This window comes from Procambarus clarkii, chromosome 1, assembly GCF_040958095.1.
Source record: "Procambarus clarkii isolate CNS0578487 chromosome 1, FALCON_Pclarkii_2.0, whole genome shotgun sequence".
Classification (NCBI taxonomy): domain Eukaryota; kingdom Metazoa; phylum Arthropoda; class Malacostraca; order Decapoda; family Cambaridae; genus Procambarus; species Procambarus clarkii.
In genome coordinates this window covers 44,780,036-44,798,275 of record NC_091150.1, presented here as the reverse complement: position 1 = coordinate 44,798,275, position 18,240 = coordinate 44,780,036, and the positions used below count along the sequence as shown (strand labels likewise).

Genomic DNA, 18,240 nt, shown 5'->3' with positions numbered 1-18,240 from the left:
TCAATAATATACACCAAACATGAAAACAATTACTTCACTATATTGCAAAGGGAAACTCTATTATCTTGTTCAAGATTTGTCTAGTAATACTCACAACTCTTTCAGTATTGTCCCATAACACCCACAAGCATTCCACAACACTCACAAGCATCCCACAACACTCACAAGCATCCCACCACACTCACAAGCATCCCACAACACTCACAAGCATCCCACCACACTCACAAGCATCCCACCACACTCACAAGCATCCCTCAACACTCACAACCATCCCACCACACTCACAAGCATCCCACAACACTCACAAGCATCCCTCAACACTCACAAGCATCCCACAACACACACAAATACCTCACAACACTCACAAGCATCTCACAACACCCACAAGCATCCCACAACACCCACAAGCATCCCACAACACCCACAACCATCCCACAACACTCACAAGCATCCCACAACACCCACAAGCATCCCACAACACTCACAAGCATCCCTCAACACTCACAACCATTCTTCAACGCCCACAAGCATCCCTCAACACTCACAAGCATCCCACAACACTCGCAAGCATCCCACAACACCCACAACCATCCCACAACACTCACAAGCATCCCTCAACACTCACAAGCATCCCACAACACCCACAAACATCCCACAACACCCACAAGCATCCCACAACACTCACAAGCATCCCACAACACTCACAACCATCCCACAACACACACAAACACCTCACAACACTCACAACCATCCCACAACACTCACAACCATCCCTCAACACCCACAAGCATCCCTCAACACTCACAAGCATCCCACAACACTCACAAGTATCCCACAGCACCCACAAGCATCCCACAACACCCACAAGCATCCCACAACACTCACAAGCATCCCACAACACTCACAAGCATCCCACAACACTCACAAGCATCCCTCAACACTCACAACCATCCTACAACACTCACAAGCATCCCTCAACCATCCTACAACACTCACAAGCATCTCACAACACTCACAACACTCACAAGCATCTCACAACACTCACAAGCATCCCACAACACTCACAAGCATCTCACAACACTCACAAGCATCCCACAACACTCACAAGCATCCTACAACACTCACAAGCATCCCTCAACCATCCTACAACACTCACAAGCATCTCACAACACTCACAACACTCACAAGCATCTCACAACACTCACAAGCATCCCACAACATTCACAACCATCCCACAACACTCACAAACATCTCACAACACTCATAAGTCTCGAGCTTTAGACACACACATGATGAGCACCAGTAACTGGCAGGCTACAAACAACGGTTTCCAGATACTTGAGTACAAGCACGTGATGGACAATGCGTGATAGGCGGATCTAATCATTTGGCAGCCCTTAAAAGACTGGTAGGTGGGTACAAGCACCTGGTATGCCAAGGTTATGGTTATGCCAAGCCTGGTAGGTGGGTACAGGCACTTGGCAGACCAAAACGAAGCCTGGTAGGTGGGTACAGGCACTTGGCAGACCAGAACGAAGCCTGGTAGGTGGGTACCGACCATAACAGAGCTTGAAGGTGGTTATAAACACCTAGCAGGTGTTGGGATGGTTATAAACACCTAGCAGGTGTTATACCAGTACGGGGTCAGTATACCAGAACAATACTGGTGTACAGGACCCCTTAACCACTCGACCATCACGACCGAACAAATGATGGTAGCCGAGGTAGTATAGATTCGAGTCACTTCTGGGGTGTGAGTTTTCAATTGCATATATGCTTGGGGACCATTCAGGCTTGTTCGCATTTGTGTCCCTCACGTGTGCCCCAAAGAATGAGGTGATTTGATAAAATACCATGCCCAAGATTACCATCAAAGTGCTGGCAGGATGATGGGGAATTAACCTCGGCTACCATCATGTTTTGTCCGCTCGTGATGGTCGAGTGGTTAAGGGGTCCTGTACACCAGTTGTAGAGTGCTCCTAGCAGTATGGGTTTGAGTTACTTCTGGGGTGAGAGTTTTCAGTTGCATATATGCCTGGGGACCATTCAGGCTTGTTCGCATATATATATATATATATATATATATATATATATATATATATATATATATATATATATATATATATATATATATATATATATATATATATATATATATATACCTTGAGGTGCTTCTATATATATATATACCTTGGAGGTGCTTATATGGGTAAATCCTTTTTATAGCCAGTTTTAAAAATTTTATTAATTTATAATTTCTCTCTCAGTTGCTGATGGCGATGTCGGAACGTATCGACATACCGACGAGGTAATAAACCAGGATGGTACTCAAGCTGAAAATACTTGAAGGTTCCACGAGTTGTGTGTGTGTGAGGGCTTGAAGCACAGGCCGTGCGTCTGTGAAGAATATATATGTGTATTATTTAAATAGTTTTTTAAATTGGACTCACGGGGTTAGATCATTGATTCTAGCTCATAATTTTCTCCATATTTCTTAGGTTCATAGTCACTTGGGAAGAAAATTGAAAAATTAATACAGAAGTTTTTTTCCCAAGTTTATTATGCCATACACATTGTGGTACCTCACACACGGTATAAAGAGAGCGCATACATACACATTGTAGTACCTCACACACGGTATAAAGAGAGCGCATACATACACATTGTGGTACCTCACACACGGTATAAAGAGAGCGCATACATACACATTGTGGTACCTCACACACGGTATAAAGAGAGCGCATACATACACATTGTGGTACCTCACACACGGTATAAAGAGAGCGCATACATACACATTGTGGTACCTCACACACGGTATAAAGAGAGCGCATACATACACATTGTGGTACCTCACACACGGTATAAAGAGAGCGCATACATACACATTGTGGTACCTCACACACGGTATAAAGAGAGCGCATACATACACATTGTGGTACCTCACACACGGTATAAAGAGAGCGCATACATACACAACAACAAAACAGTAAAAGAGAACATCATTAGGAGCCCTGAGTTAGATACATTAATACAGCACGTTAATGTGATTTCATTGTACATTAAAACAACAATGTTTCAATATCCGCGCGTGTGTGATGAGACAACAGGGTTATCGAGTCTTCATTTTGTAGGTGGAGTTGTATTGTTGTTGAGACGTTCTGAAGGTTATATTCCTGCTGTTATTCCTGCTAGAACATCTTTTAGGCAACGTAAAGCTTTCAAATACAAAAATTTGAACTTTAGTGATTTTGTTCTTTCTGCTTTGTCACTCGATTGAAAGAGATGTCGGCTTGCCTATATATTGAGAGCCCTGGGGCTGACAATTTCCAAGTGGGTATGTAAACGTAAAGAGAATATTCGTCTCTTTCAGAGTCTAGTGTTTGGTGTCTGGAGAGTTCGTCATTTGGAAGTTGGTAGTCTTCTTACTCTTGTAGTACAATTCATAGCCCCTTCGGGGTTGATAGCAATTCTTTAGGACATTTTCCTCACACTTGCGATCCGTAGAAAAGTAGATGTGTATGTGTACTCCCCTAGTTGTGCTTGCGGGAACTGAGCTTTGGCTCTTTGGTCTGTGTGTGTGTGTGTTGTCAACAATGTAATCTTCAGTGGTCTAGTGAAGGATCCCTCGCTGGTCTCCCGCGGGTGTCCTGCTGGAGCTTACCAGCCTTTGTGACCAAGAGCTGGGCAGAACTCGTCGTGAGTGTCGTGGGCACAACACAACCGATAAAGGCATAAAGCAACTCTCTTGCACCCAGCACTGTCGGGTGGGTAAACATTGGACAGAAGACTAGCTTCATTCTAGACTGTCACGCCCCACTCCCATCTTGGTACTATATACCGAGAAGAGACGGTAGGCAGTCTCCAGTGATGCGGTAGTCATTGAGAGATTCACCACCATCATGATCTACCGCATTAAAGTCCGATTTCGGGGGGAAATCAGATTCACCGGGCCCCATATACTTCAGAAAATTGTTGGCATCACGAATGCTGTTCCATTGGACATCCGCAACGATGCCGACAGCGCTGTACTTCTCTTTTCAAGCGAGAAGCTCTGGAGGAACTGTTTGCACCAGAACACCAGGACGCTCTACACAACACCGCCCTCATCATCCCACCTACCCGACACTACCTGGCAGAACGAACCATCTTCGTCAGTCACACCAGTGTCTACATCACCACCCAGGACCACCACACCATACTTGATAGCATCACTCAAGGAGCTCAGCTCTGACTGCAGTTAAAGTCAAGGTCATTAAGAACGACGACAACCCACGGCCTACCCTTAAGGTTACATTCTCAACAGCTGCAGCAGCGACCCAGGCAGTGGGAAAATGGATTCAGATGCTTGGACATTTCCATCACACGTGACACTGTCAAGAACGAGCGTTACTACATCGTACGCCAGTGCTTTAATAAAGTGTTACAAATACGACCACGGCACCAAGAACTGCCCACAAGCAGAGGCAAAGTGCAGCATTTGCACTCAAGAACATCACTTTGTAACGTATGTTTATGTTACGTTGTTGCGTAGATTAGATACACAGTGATTAGTGAGTTTTATATTTATTTAGTAGTCCTGGATACAGCAGTGTCGTAGACGTTGAGACGAAGCCTGGAGCAGAGCAGAGAGCTGAGTGTGGCCGGAGTCGCGGAGCTCTATGTGGGAGAGCGTTGTAGCTGGATGAGGTCGTAGTTTGCTGTCTGTTCTGTGTCCAAGCTGTAGCATCTTGGAGACGATTAGAACTGGTTACGCCGAGTGCTACATTCTTGACTCGAAATTGTACTGTTTGCTATTCTCAAATCACTTGCTTATGTACGGTGACTACACCTCACAAAAAGATAGGAGGGTGGAAAACCGTTAAATGTAAATAGGGATAGGATTATAGCTTGTGTAGTTAGTGCTAATTAGTTATGCTATTAAGATAATGAGATAATGGAGCGAGTATAAGATTTACTCGCTACAACTTCAAAAACTGCCAGTCACCCTGCAAATTGTTTTCTCAATCGTGGAGGAGCTCACACCGCCGTTTCCATGGATTGCCAAGTACGACTTGACGAAATTAAGAAAACGGTAACTGCCAACCCAACAACCAATCAGCCGGCGAGCTTCAATATCCAGACTACATCGTTCCCAGTGTTTCCCCTGCCTCTTATGAAGATCTCAAGCCCCAAGCCAAGATCAATAACATGTGCCAACCCGCGCTGGACAGGCCACCGAACTTTCAAGCCTCTTCTCTCCACATCCAGATCCTCTTCCAAGAATTTAACCGCACCATCCTCCTGCCTCCCACATCCTTCCCAAGCTCCTTGGACACCAAAGCACAGAGCGAATGTCGCGGGAGTGGCCGTGGTCGTCTCAGTTGCTGCCCTCGTTGACACACTGAGAGTGATGGGGAACCTTCACATTTCCCACGATCTGTGGAAGTAGTAAATTAACACGTGAAACATCTCTCTCTCTCTCTCTCTCTCTCTCTCTCTCTCTCTCTCTCTCTCTCTCTCTCTCTCTCTCTCTCTCTCTCTCTCTCTCTCTCTCTCTCTCCCTTTAGTTCATCAGAAAAACAAAGTACAATTGCTATAACAAATTATCCGGTTTGTTAACTCTTCAATAAACAGGAAGGTTTTAGTGTGGCAGGTGAGCTTTGGCGCCTCGGGATGTGATTGGCTCATTAACTATTAATTACTCCTCATGTTGTGCTTAAAATTTCTGAAGATTTATTATATATAGCAAATGCAAAATTAAATTAAAACATAATTGTCTATGAACAACTCTTGAATTGTTTATTGTTATATGTATTTAAAAGAAATTAATTTGTAATGTGTCATGGGTGTGTATTCACCTAGTTGTACTTGCAGAGTTTGCAGCTCTGCTCTTTCGGCCCGCCTCTCAACTGTCAATCAACTGTCACTAACTACTTTTTTTCACACACACACCACACACACACCCAGGAAGCATCCCGTAACAGCTGTCTAACTCCCAGGTATCTATTTACTGCTAAGTAAGGGGCATGAGAGTGAAAGAAACTGCCCATTTTTGTTTCCCGCTAGCGCGGGGAATCGAACCCCGTACCACAGAACTACGTATCCAGTGCTGTCCATTCAGCCACCGGCGGTGTGTGTGTGTGTGTGTGTGTGTGTGTGTGTGTGTGTGTGTGTGTGTGTGTGTGTGTGTGTGTGTGTGTGTGTGTGTGTGTGTATGTGTGTGTATGTGTGTGTGTGTGTGTTTTACGTGTGTGTGTGTGTGTGTGTGTGTGTGTGTGTGTGTGTGTGTGTGTGTGTGTGTGTGTGTGTGTGTACTCACCTTGGAGCAGTATAGACAACAGCCGCAGGCACTTTCTTTGATGAGGTGGTGCGGATATTGGCGATAGGCTTCCAGACAGGGAATTTTGGTGGTGCATGCGTCACAGCCGCTGCGATCCATGGCGTAGCGGGGCCCGGGGGTACTGCCGGGGGGGGGGGGGGTAACTTATTGTGTGTATTATTGCTTTACTACTTATATTGTCTTTTTCATCATTATCATTTAATATTGTTCTATTCTCAATTACTTTATTACATTAATGTGAACGTTACAAGGGAGAAGAAATGAACCGTTATGAACTATATGTAAAAAATATTACAAAACTTTCCACTAGACGAGGAAATTGTGATGATGTACACATTGAAAGAAAAATAAATGTAATAGTGTACAGGAAAATGACCCAACATATTTGTTCAGAAATGTAAATATTTATCTCTGTGGTTACTTTAATATCTGAATCATGTTGCATGTGTTGAAAATTTACAGGTATCTAATTTACATATTCCAGTCTTAACATATTGCCAGTCACAACAACTTTATGTAAAGTACTTCTTAGAACACATTCTCAGTTCGTCCAATCACCATACAAGTTAAAAAAAATTACTTGGCTTATAACAAATCCACAAGGGCCGTGACGAGGATTCGAACCTACGTCCGAGACCATCCCAGATGCTGCCTTAATCGACTGAGTTACGACATGGTATGAAAATCGCAACCAGAAATTCTATCTGTCTCCCAGTGTGGATTTGTTCATTTGATACATCACGCTGTTGTGATTTCTGTGTGTACTTGGCTTATGATTGGGCGAGAGGAGAAAGGTGACATGACTGTTTAGATTCATAAATTTGACCTTCAGCAGGGTTTAATATTTGTGCTAACAGTTTAGATTACAAAGTCCAGAAAATAAGACCTGTCGTAGGTTTTTTTCAGGGATATTCCTGCGCGGGCCCTAAGCCTCTGGCTGGCCCACTAAGTGTTGCTTGTTTCTGTTTTACTTGGGCGGAGTATGAGTATTTATGACTCGTATGGTCGTTTCAGGAAGATTTTGCCATGTGTTTAACAACTTCTTCTGCTCTGTTGAATCTAAGCTGAAATCTTAAACTTAACTGTCGTAGCTAACATATCTGAGGTGAGCTTTAAGGACAAATTTGACCGCGCTGAAAAGTATATATTCATTGTTTTCATGAAAGACAATCATGTATATGAAAACGATTAAGTTTATATATATAAAAAATACCTCTTGCAAAGAATTTCGTAACTAAGCAATGTTTGATGAACAGTAAACAAAGGAACATTATATATTAATTAGATTCTGTGGGAATAATGAACCAAGCGGAGTACAGTAAGGATTCTGGGGCCAGATTCACGAAGCAGTTACGCAAGTACTTACGAACGTGAACATCTTTCCTCAAACTTTGATGGCTTTGGTTACATTTATTAAACAGTTTACAAGCATGAAAACTTCCCAATCAAATGTTGTTATAAACATCCTCCTGGTGGTTCGGAGCTCATAGACTGTTTAATAATTGTAAACAAAGCCGCCAAAGATTGAAAAAAAGATGTACACGTTCGTAAGTGCTTGCATAACTGCTTTGTGAATCTGGCCCCTGACCTTCCTCGAGAGCGTGTGACGTTGTAACACACGACCAGACTCAGCTTGTCGCTGATACAATGGTTTAGAGCAGGGCGACAGTTCAGGCGATAATGAGTTTGGTCTCACCTAAGAACGCAGACGGCCAGGCAGACGACAAGCAACACCCGCAACATTTTGTGTGGTGGTGGTGGTGGACAAGGGAAGTGGCGGCGTATCTGCTCCTCCGCTCGCACCGCAGGTCACTGAAGTCTCTCCGGCACCCCGCCTTGTTTTATACCCCTACCCCCCCCCTTACCTCCTCCCCCCCCCCACAGGAGGAACTCAGCTGCCAGGGGGCGCGGCACTCCCTCCCTCCTGCCGCTGGTGTTGCGGTAAGCCTTCGAGTGCGCCGAAACATGTACTAAAAGTATTAAGTTACGTTTTATATGTGAATAATAATAATTTTAGACTATAACGACATTTTTCGTATCTGTAGTATAAGACAGAATGTCTGTCTGTTCAAAATTGGAGGCCAAACACTTTGGGCTGGTCTCACCCAAAATGACAAGGGGAATGGTCTGGGGTACGGGAGAAACATAGGCTGGTCGGGATCGCCACAATACAGAAGGGAACAGCGTGCCAGGGTCACATTCAGACCCCCACGACGATTGTTGACACAGCCCGCCAGCTACACAGCTAAATATTTTGAAAACAAACTTTAAAATAAAAAAATATAATAGTAATATGCACCATTATTCACTGAGCTCGTTAAAATTAACAGAAACTTCCTGCCCTCAATGCCCGCTAAGCTCCTCTCCTCGGCGACCACCCACACATTAGACAAAAATATTTTGAATAAGACAGACAGACAGACAGACAGACAGACAGACAGACAGACAGACAGACAGACAGACAGACAGACAGACAGACAGACAGACAGACAATCAGAGGCACAGTAAGAGAAACACCATGCAAGAACACCAATGTGAGGTACTCTCACAACCCAATGTACCTTCTTGTATATAAATAAAAAAATAAAAAATAAAAGATAGATGGAGTGAGAGATGGATGGATATATACAGATGAATAGATGGAGAAATAGAGGGATGGATATATGGATGAATAGATGAATAGATAAATAGATAGATGGATGCTTTGATAGATGGACAGATAGGATACATTGAGACAAACCCGGGCAACGCCGGGTGTGTGTGTGTGTGTGTGTGTATATATATATATATATATATATATATATATATATATATATATATATATATATACATATACATATATATATATATATATATATATATATATATATATATATATATATATATATATTGACTACTGTTGACTTAACTATAATTTGTACCAATATATACACTCTCGTCAATCCTAAATGCAATTAATCTTTTCCAAACCATCTGTATATTAATTTGCCCGAGGCAGGAGCCCGGACACGAAGGCCCAGCTCTCGTAAATTAGAAGTGATTTGTGATTGTCTGGCGCGTGTCATAGGGTGGCTCGCCTTCATCCCTATTCTCCTCTTTGAGAAGAATTGGCCTCCTATTCCGAATCCCACTGATTCCTTTGAAATCTGAAATAAGGGCTTGATTGTCCATAGAGTGCTTATATCAGATTTTCCAGCTGGAATCGACATTGAATGGAGATGGATGTCGTTCATTGAATTTCGATTGAACACTACTTGAGCATGTTTTGCCCAGTGGGAGAGAGAGAGAGAATGGGAGGGGTAAAGGAAGAGAGAATGTCAGGGAGTCAGAGAGAACGGGAGGGAGGGTGTGTGAGAGAGAGCAGGAGGAGGAAGAGGTAGAGAGAACGGGAGTGGTAGAGAACAGGTGGGAGAGAGGGACAGAACGGGAAAGAGAGAAATGGAAGAGGGGGAAAGATTGAGAAAAGTAGGGAAGGAAGGACAGGCAACGCAAGGGAGAGAGAACAGAGGGAATATAAGAGAGACAGCCAGAAGAAACAGGCAGACAGACAGGAAAACACAGAGACAGACAGAAGGATCTGGGGTACGGTAATACCTGGTGTCCCAACTAGTAAAGTATAAAAAAAGGGAATATTACTACCACCAGGGGGACGGAGGGTGAAGGAATACCGCATACTGCCTGAACCACCTGAAGATCAGGGTATTTTCTTCCTTTTCAAGTACCCATTTCTGAAATCAGGAACCATCAAAAGAAAAGAAATTTCATTTAATTGAACCTGCTCCACTAAACCTATTTCACCATTCATAATTGAAGTTGTGTTGTGTCAGTAGGAATATTTCACCACTCGAAATTTAAGGTCCGTTGCTCATTCGTATTTGAAGCTGAAGTAATGGTAAGGCAGTAGTCTAAATATATTATGGGTCCTGTAGCGCAGTGGTCTACGTCCTTGGATCATCAACAAAAACCCGGGTTCGGCACTTTTTCTTTCACCTGGTGCCTCTGTTTTAGCAGTAAATTGGTTAATTGGCAGTTAACCCAAGTGGGTCACATCAAGGGTATGGCCAGCCAGTAGTCGACTTAGGGGGAGGAGGAACCAGTAGTCGACCTACGGGGAGGAACCAGTAGTCGATCCAGGGGGGAGGAACCAGTAGTCGACCTAGGGGGGAGGAACCAGTAGTCGACCTAGGGGGAGAAACCAGTAGTCGATCTAGGGGGGAGGAACCAGTAGTCGACCTAGGGGGGAGGAACCAGTAGTCGACCTAGGGGGAGAAACCAGTAGTCGACCTACGGGGAGGAACCAGTAGTCGATCTAGGGGGAAGGAACCAGTAGTCGACCTAGGGGGGAGGAACCAGTAGTCGACCTAGGGGGGAGGAACCAGTAGTCGACCTAGGGGGGAGGAACCAGTAGTCGACCTAGGGGGAGGAACCAGTAGTCGACCTACGGGGAGGAACCAGTAGTCGACCTACGGGGAGGAACCAGTAGTCGATCTAGGGGGGGAGGAACCAGTAGTCGACCTAGGGGGAGGAACCAGTAGTCGACCTAGGGGGAGGAACCAGTAGTCGACCTAGGGGGAGGAACCAGTAGTCGACCTAGGGGGAGGAACCAGTAGTCGACCTACGGGGAGGAACCAGTAGTCGATCTAGGGGGGAGGAACCAGTAGTCGACCTAGGGGGGAGGAACCAGTAGTCGACCTAGGGGGAGAAACCAGTAGTCGACCTAGGGGGAGGAACCAGTAGTCGACCTAGGGGGGAGGAACCAGTAGTCGACCTAGGGGGGAGGAACCAGTAGTCGACCTAGGGGGGAGGAACCAGTAGTCGACCTAGGGGGGAGGAACTAGTAGTCGACCTAGGGGGAGGAACCAGTAGTCGACCTAGGGGGAGAAACCAGTAGTCGACCTAGGGGGGGAGGAACTAGTAGTCGACCTAGGGGGGGGGGAGGAACTAGTAGTCGACCTAGGGGGGGGGACCAGTAGTCGACCTAGGGGGGGGAGGAACTAGTAGTCGACTTAGGGGGGGGGGGACCAGTAGTCGACCTAGGAGGAAGGAACCAGTAGTCGACTTAGGGGGGGGGAACCAGTAGTCGACCTAGGGGGGAGGAACCAGTAGTCGACCTAGGGGGGGGAGGAACCAGTAGTCGACCTAGGGGGGGGGCAGGAACCAGTAGTCGATCTAGGGGGGAGGAACCAGTAGTCGACCTAGGGGGGGGGGGGAGGAACTAGTAGTCGACCTAGGGGGGGGGCAGGAACCAGTAGTCGATCTAGGGGGGAGGAACCAGTAGTCGACCTAGGGGGAGGAACCAGTAGTCGACCTAGGGGGAGGAACCAGTAGTCGACCTAGGGGGAGGAACCAGTAGTCGACCTACGGGGAGGAACCAGTAGTCGATCTAGGGGGGAGGAACCAGTAGTCGACCTAGGGGGGAGGAACCAGTAGTCGACCTAGGGGGAGAAACCAGTAGTCGACCTAGGGGGAGGAACCAGTAGTCGACCTAGGGGGGAGGAACCAGTAGTCGACCTAGGGGGGAGGAACCAGTAGTCGACCTAGGGGGGAGGAACCAGTAGTCGACCTAGGGGGGAGGAACTAGTAGTCGACCTAGGGGGAGGAACCAGTAGTCGACCTAGGGGGAGAAACCAGTAGTCGACCTAGGGGGGGAGGAACTAGTAGTCGACCTAGGGGGGGGGGGAGGAACTAGTAGTCGACCTAGGGGGGGGGACCAGTAGTCGACCTAGGGGGGGAGGAACTAGTAGTCGACTTAGGGGGGGGGGACCAGTAGTCGACCTAGGAGGAAGGAACCAGTAGTCGACTTAGGGGGGGGGGGAACCAGTAGTCGACCTAGGGGGGAGGAACCAGTAGTCGACCTAGGGGGGGGAGGAACCAGTAGTCGACCTAGGGGGGGGGGCAGGAACCAGTAGTCGATCTAGGGGGGAGGAACCAGTAGTCGACCTAGGGGGGGGGAGGAACTAGTAGTCGACCTAGGGGGGGGGCAGGAACCAGTAGTCGATCTAGGGGGGAGGAACCAGTAGTCGACCTAGGGGGGGGGAGGAACTAGTAGTCGACCTAGGGGGGGGGGCAGGAACCAGTAGTCGATCTAGGGGGGAGGAACCAGTAGTCGACCTAGGGGGGGGAGGAACCAGTAGTCGACCTAGGGGGGGGGGGCAGGAACCAGTAGTCGATCTAGGGGGGAGGAACCAGTAGTCGACCTAGGGGGGGAGGAACTAGTAGTCGACCTAGGGGGGGAGGAACCAGTAGTCGACCTAGGGGGGGAGGAACCAGTAGTCGACCTAGGAGGAAGGAACCAGTAGTCGACCTAGGGGGAGGAACCAGTAGTCGACCTAGGGGGGGAGGAACCAGTAGTCGACCTAGGGGGAGGAACCAGTAGTCGACCTAGGGGGGGAGGAACCAGTAGTCGACCTAGGGGGAGGAACCAGTAGTCGACCTAGGGGGGGAGGAACCAGTAGTCGACCTAGGGGGAGGAACCAGTAGTCGACCTAGGGGGGGAGGAACCAGTAGTCGACCTAGGGGGAGGAACCAGTAGTCGACCTAGGGGGAGAAACCAGTAGTCGACCTAGGGGGGGGGAGGAACCAGTAGTCGACCTAGGGGGGGAGGAACCAGTAGTCGACCTAGGGGGAGAAACCAGTAGTCGACCTAGGGGGGGAGGAACCAGTAGTCGACCTAGGGGGAAGGAACCAGTAGTCGACCTAGGGGGGGGAGGAACCAGTAGTCGACCTAGGGGGGAGGAACCAGTAGTCGACCTAGGAGGAAGGAACCAGTAGTCGACCTAGGGGGAGGAACCAGTAGTCGACCTAGGGGGAGGAACCAGTAGTCGACCTAGGGGGAGGAACCAGTAGTCGACCTAGGGGGAGGAACCAGTAGTCGACCTAGGGGGAGGAACCAGTAGTCGACCTACGGGGAGGAACTAGTAGTCGACCTAGGGGGAGGAACCAGTAGTCGACCTAGGGGGAGGAACCAGTAGTCGACCTAGGGGGAGGAACCAGTAGTCGACCTAGGGGAGGAACTAGTAGTCGACCTAGGGGGAGGAACCAGTAGTCGACCTAGGGGGAGGAACCAGTAGTCGACCTAGGGGGAGGAACCAGTAGTCGACCTAGGGGGAGGAACCAGTAGTCGACCTAGGGGGAGGAACCAGTAGTCGACCTACGGGGAGGAACCAGTAGTCGACCTATGGGGGAGGAACCAGTAGTCGACCTAGGGGAGGAGGAACCAGTAGTCGACCTAGGGGGAGGAACCAGTAGTCGACCTATGGGGGAGGAACCAGTAGTCGACCTATGGGGGAGGAACCAGTAGTCGACCTAGGGGAGGAGGAACCAGTAGTCGACCTAGGGGAGGAGGAACCAGTAGTCGACCTATTCGTTTGCCTTGTTCGGGTAGAATGTAGACTCAGTAGTCGCTTCTATATATATTTATTGAGTGAGGCAAACAGGTGTATAACTGGCCAGCCGAGGTCCACCTACTCTGGGTCTGTGAGGATAACTGAGGCTGCTGGGAGCATCGCTGATGCTCCTCTGTCTGGCATGACGTCAGAGGCCTACTCGCCTGTGATTGGTTACATTTCAACTGACAGAATTTGAGTATAACACCGCTCGGACACGCTACCAAGTCGACGTCCCTTGTCGACAAGCTCTGGCTAGCTATATAGTTACAATAATACTGAAAGGACCTCGGTGGCATTCAATAATGGCTTACATGTGAAATTTGCATAATAAAACATTGAAAGAAGATCAGGTGTGCGTAATACAAACAACTCGGCATATATGCACCAAAAAAAAAAATTCATCATAATAGGTGAAAATCATGGTAACAATTCTTTGATTAAACCAGAGTATTAAGAACATGTGTATGTCTACTGATCAGATATGAACAATACAACTCAAGGTATTGCCTAAACAAAATTATTAACATGTGTCAATGGCATGTGCTTGAAAACCATACAAAATTAAACAATTATTACATTAATAGAACAAAGTTCTGACCTAACAACCACAATTGAATTTCAAGATAGATAATTTTTTTTTTTTTCTCTTTTTTTTTTTTTTTTTTTTTCGAAATATACAATATATTTACAAGACCAATGTACAATATATATAATGTGCAATATATTTACAAGCATATACAAGACCTGGATCAAGAAGACTAACATCTGCGTGATAGCAGTCAGGATTCACTGGCCACAATGTGGTTGCTAGAACAATAATAACTCCTATGACAAGCACTGTAAAAATACAAATGGTAGTAGACTTGACAATGGCATCTAATTCATAACAAAATAAAGTTGAGAAAAACTATACATTATATATAATGGTAATAATAAGACACATGTGGTAGAAATACTGCAAATGAGTTTTTTTTTTTTTTTTCAAAACAAACAGAATAACTGCAGAGTGCATTCAATTATAAATTCTGCGGATATCTACACCTAGCTCATCCAGAGCACTATACAACTCTGGCTCTGACTGAAGGTCCGGAACAGATGAAACTTCATGTGACAAACTATCATCTTGAGAGATATCCTCGTTAACATCTAGCCAATGGACATGTGGTGAGTGCACGGTTGAAACGAGAGGTCTAGATCTAAGATTATAATTGCTAGTATGGGGTTGCTGAACATCAAGTGGTCTGTCAACCACAGAAGGTGGTGTCCGAGTAGGAGTATCTGTCTGGGTAAGTTCATTGTCATCTTCCTCATCAGTCTCGTCAACAGTCATTTTAGCTAACTTCATGTGGTCTAAATGTTCATTTATATACTCTCCTGTTAACAAGTTCTTAAGTCTGTATTTGTTACCTTTAATAAGCTCGATTACCTTATATGGACCCAAAAATTTCTTAGTTAACTTGTACATAGGACCAGACCTGTGTTGGTTAAGTATCATTACTACAGATCCAATAGTTATTTTATTGGGTTTAGCTCGTGCATTCCTTGCTAGAGTGAACTCGGCTGTTGCTTTGGACAGTTGTTCTCGTATTTTCTTGAATACTAATTGCATTTGTCTACGCTTCACTTGAACAAAATCATCTACGTTATATAAGGGAGTAGGAGGTACGTTAATCAATTCATTAGGGAGGATCTTATCTGTACCATAAAGAATAGCGTGAGGTGTGTCACCAGTAGAAACATTAATTGAAGAATTTATAGCACACTGAATTAAGGGTATAAAATCATCCCAATTGTTGTTATCAAAATTCAACGTGACTCTCAAGGCATCTAACACTTTCCTGTTAGTACGTTCAGCTAGTCCATTACTTGCCGGATGATAAGGCATGATGCTACATTTTTTGATGTTATATAAATCACACAAGCTAGTTAGAATACTATTACTGAATTCTGGACCATTATCTGAAAGGATTACTTTAGGCATACTATATCTACAAATTATTTGGTCATGGAATGCGCTGGCTATGGTTTCTGCTGTTTTGTTCGGGATAGGAACTAGTTCGCAAAACCGTGAAAAATTATCGACCATTACAAGCAAATGTTTGTTCCCTTTCTCTGTTTCCGCAAAATTTGTCAATAAATCCATCGATATTCGTTCCCAAGGAGCTTTAGTTGCTGGGTACACCTGAATTGGATTAGGTCCTGAAACATGTCCCTTGTGCTGTAAACAAGTTAAACATCTGTCAACATAATGAGCAATCTCCTTAGCCATTTTTGGCCAAAAATATTTCAATCGACCTTGTTGGAGTGTACGATCCTTTCCTGGATGTGCACTTGCAGGAGCATCATGGATAATTTTTAACACAGTTGGTACCAAGACAGCTGGAACAACTAACTGACAACATTTCCTCGGGGCTGTCCCTAGCTTTACTACTCTACACAGTAAATTGTCCAACATAACTAGTTCTTTCAATGGTACTGGCGGTTTATGAATCGGGCGAGTGTCTTGCTTAGTCAAAAATTTAATGACAGGTGCCCATATGGGGTCTTGTCTTTGTTCCGTTTCTACTACTGTAGCATCTAATGCTGGGTAATTTAACTGAATCGCAGCTACGTGTCGAGAAAACGCATCGGCTACAACATTTTGCTTTCCTGGAATATATCCAAATGTGGGATTGAATTCTTGAATTGTGAGCAAATATCTAGCAAACTTTCCAACTGGATTCTTATTTTTGAACAAGGGAATTAATGGTTGGTGATCTGTAAGAACATGAACTGGGTAATTATAAATTGTATCCTTGAAATGTTTAAGTGCCCAAACAACTGCCAAGGCTTCTCGTTCTGTTGCACTATAATTTTTCTCTTCTTTGGATAATGTGCGGCTAGCATAAGCTATTGCGTGATCTCTGTGACCTTCTGTTTGAAGTAATGCAGCACCTAGACCTATGTCACTAGCATCTGTAACCAACGTAAAAGGTTTAGAAAAATCTGGATACCTAAGGACAGGTGACGAAATCAAGGCTGCTTTGAGTTTTTTGAATGACTGATCCTGGGCCTCTCCCCAAACAAAGGGTTCATCTTTTCTTTGCAACTTGTAAAGCGGAGCGGCTATAATAGAGAATCCAGCAATAAATGAACGATAAAATCCTACAAGACCTGTGAACTGTCTTACGGCCTCTGCGGTACGAGGTGTTGGAAAATCATGGGCAGCAATAATTTTTGATTCATTCAATGTAATACCTGAAGGTGTAACTGTATGACCTAGGAAATTAATCTTTTGCTTTAAAAATGAACATTTTGCAAGCTTTATTTTTAAATTAGCTTCAGCGAGCTTTGCAAGTACCTTTTCAAGGTTCTGGAAATGAGTCTGAACATCTTGCGACATGATTATGAGATCATCAAGGTAAACTAGAAGCGTACTTCCTATCAATCTACGAAATAGATTTGTCATGAGCCGTGAAAAGGTTATTGGACTACTACGCAAACCAAACGGCATTCTTTTGAAATGAAAATGACCATTGGGAGTACTAAAGGCTGTCAATTGTTTACTTTCCTCATCAAGGGGGATTTGCCAGAATCCCTGCAACAAATCTAACGTTGAGAATACTTTGTTTCGACCAATACTTTGCAACAAATCATTTAGAACTGGAAGTGGGAAACGATCAGGTATTGTTACTCTGTTAAGCTTGCGATAATCGATTACAGGTCTCCAAGTCCCATCTCGCTTTGGTACAAGAATCAATGGAGCGTTCCATGGCGAATTACTCGATTCAATTACATCACTCTGTAACATTTCTTCTACAAGTCTATCTGCTTCTGCTCTCTGAGAATGGGGAAGTCGGTAAGCTGGTACATAAATAGGCGTAGTTCCTTGTTCAAGGGGAATTTTATGTGTAATAAGAGGAGTGAGACCTAATTTTTCTCCTGGTAGAGCAACAACAGCTCTATTCTTGTTCAAAATTTCCAAAAGCTGAGCCACAGAGTCAGGAAAATCAGTAGGACTGAGGTGTTGCGCTTGCACCTCTGGCTGAGATCCCTGTTCTCCTGGTGTGAGTGTACAAACAGTATGATCCATGGAGACATCATCCACAACTCGCACCGGTAACGAGTAATGGGCAAAATCTACAACATGGGTACCCGACTGGAGATGGATATCGGCATTACTTGTGTTCGCGATAAAAAGTGAGACAGTACCATCCTGCACTGTGTGCCAGGAGGGTTCAACAAATGTACCATTCACTTTACATGTTTCACTTTCCGCAATCACATCCGACAACTCAGGCACTCCCTGAACCTTAACTCTTATTCTGGTGAGAGAATGAGGGTGTAACACAGTGTCAGTAGCCATGGAACCACTGACTTCAGAGATGGAAGCTGCCAGGCGAGCGAGACAACGAGAATCCGTTAGGGCGTCCCCTTCCAGAAAGTCCCGATACTCATTCTCCTTAACAACTGCACAACTACTATGCTTCAATCGAGTGCCTGTTTTCTCGGGTATGCTACCACGACAATGATCTGACAAACCTACGCTTG

General features: G+C 45.4%; 1 long non-coding RNA gene across 1 annotated transcript; it reads right to left on the bottom strand.

The window, feature by feature from the left end:
- Nucleotides 1–4,550: 4,550 nt before the first annotated feature.
- Nucleotides 4,551–8,147, bottom strand: LOC123745395 (uncharacterized). The gene is made up of 3 exons (XR_011222368.1): nt 8,019–8,147; nt 6,302–6,443; nt 4,551–5,419 (listed from the first exon to the last, which is right to left on the bottom strand). It is a non-coding gene; the product is annotated as an uncharacterized lncRNA (long non-coding RNA).
- Nucleotides 8,148–18,240: the final 10,093 nt, after the last annotated feature.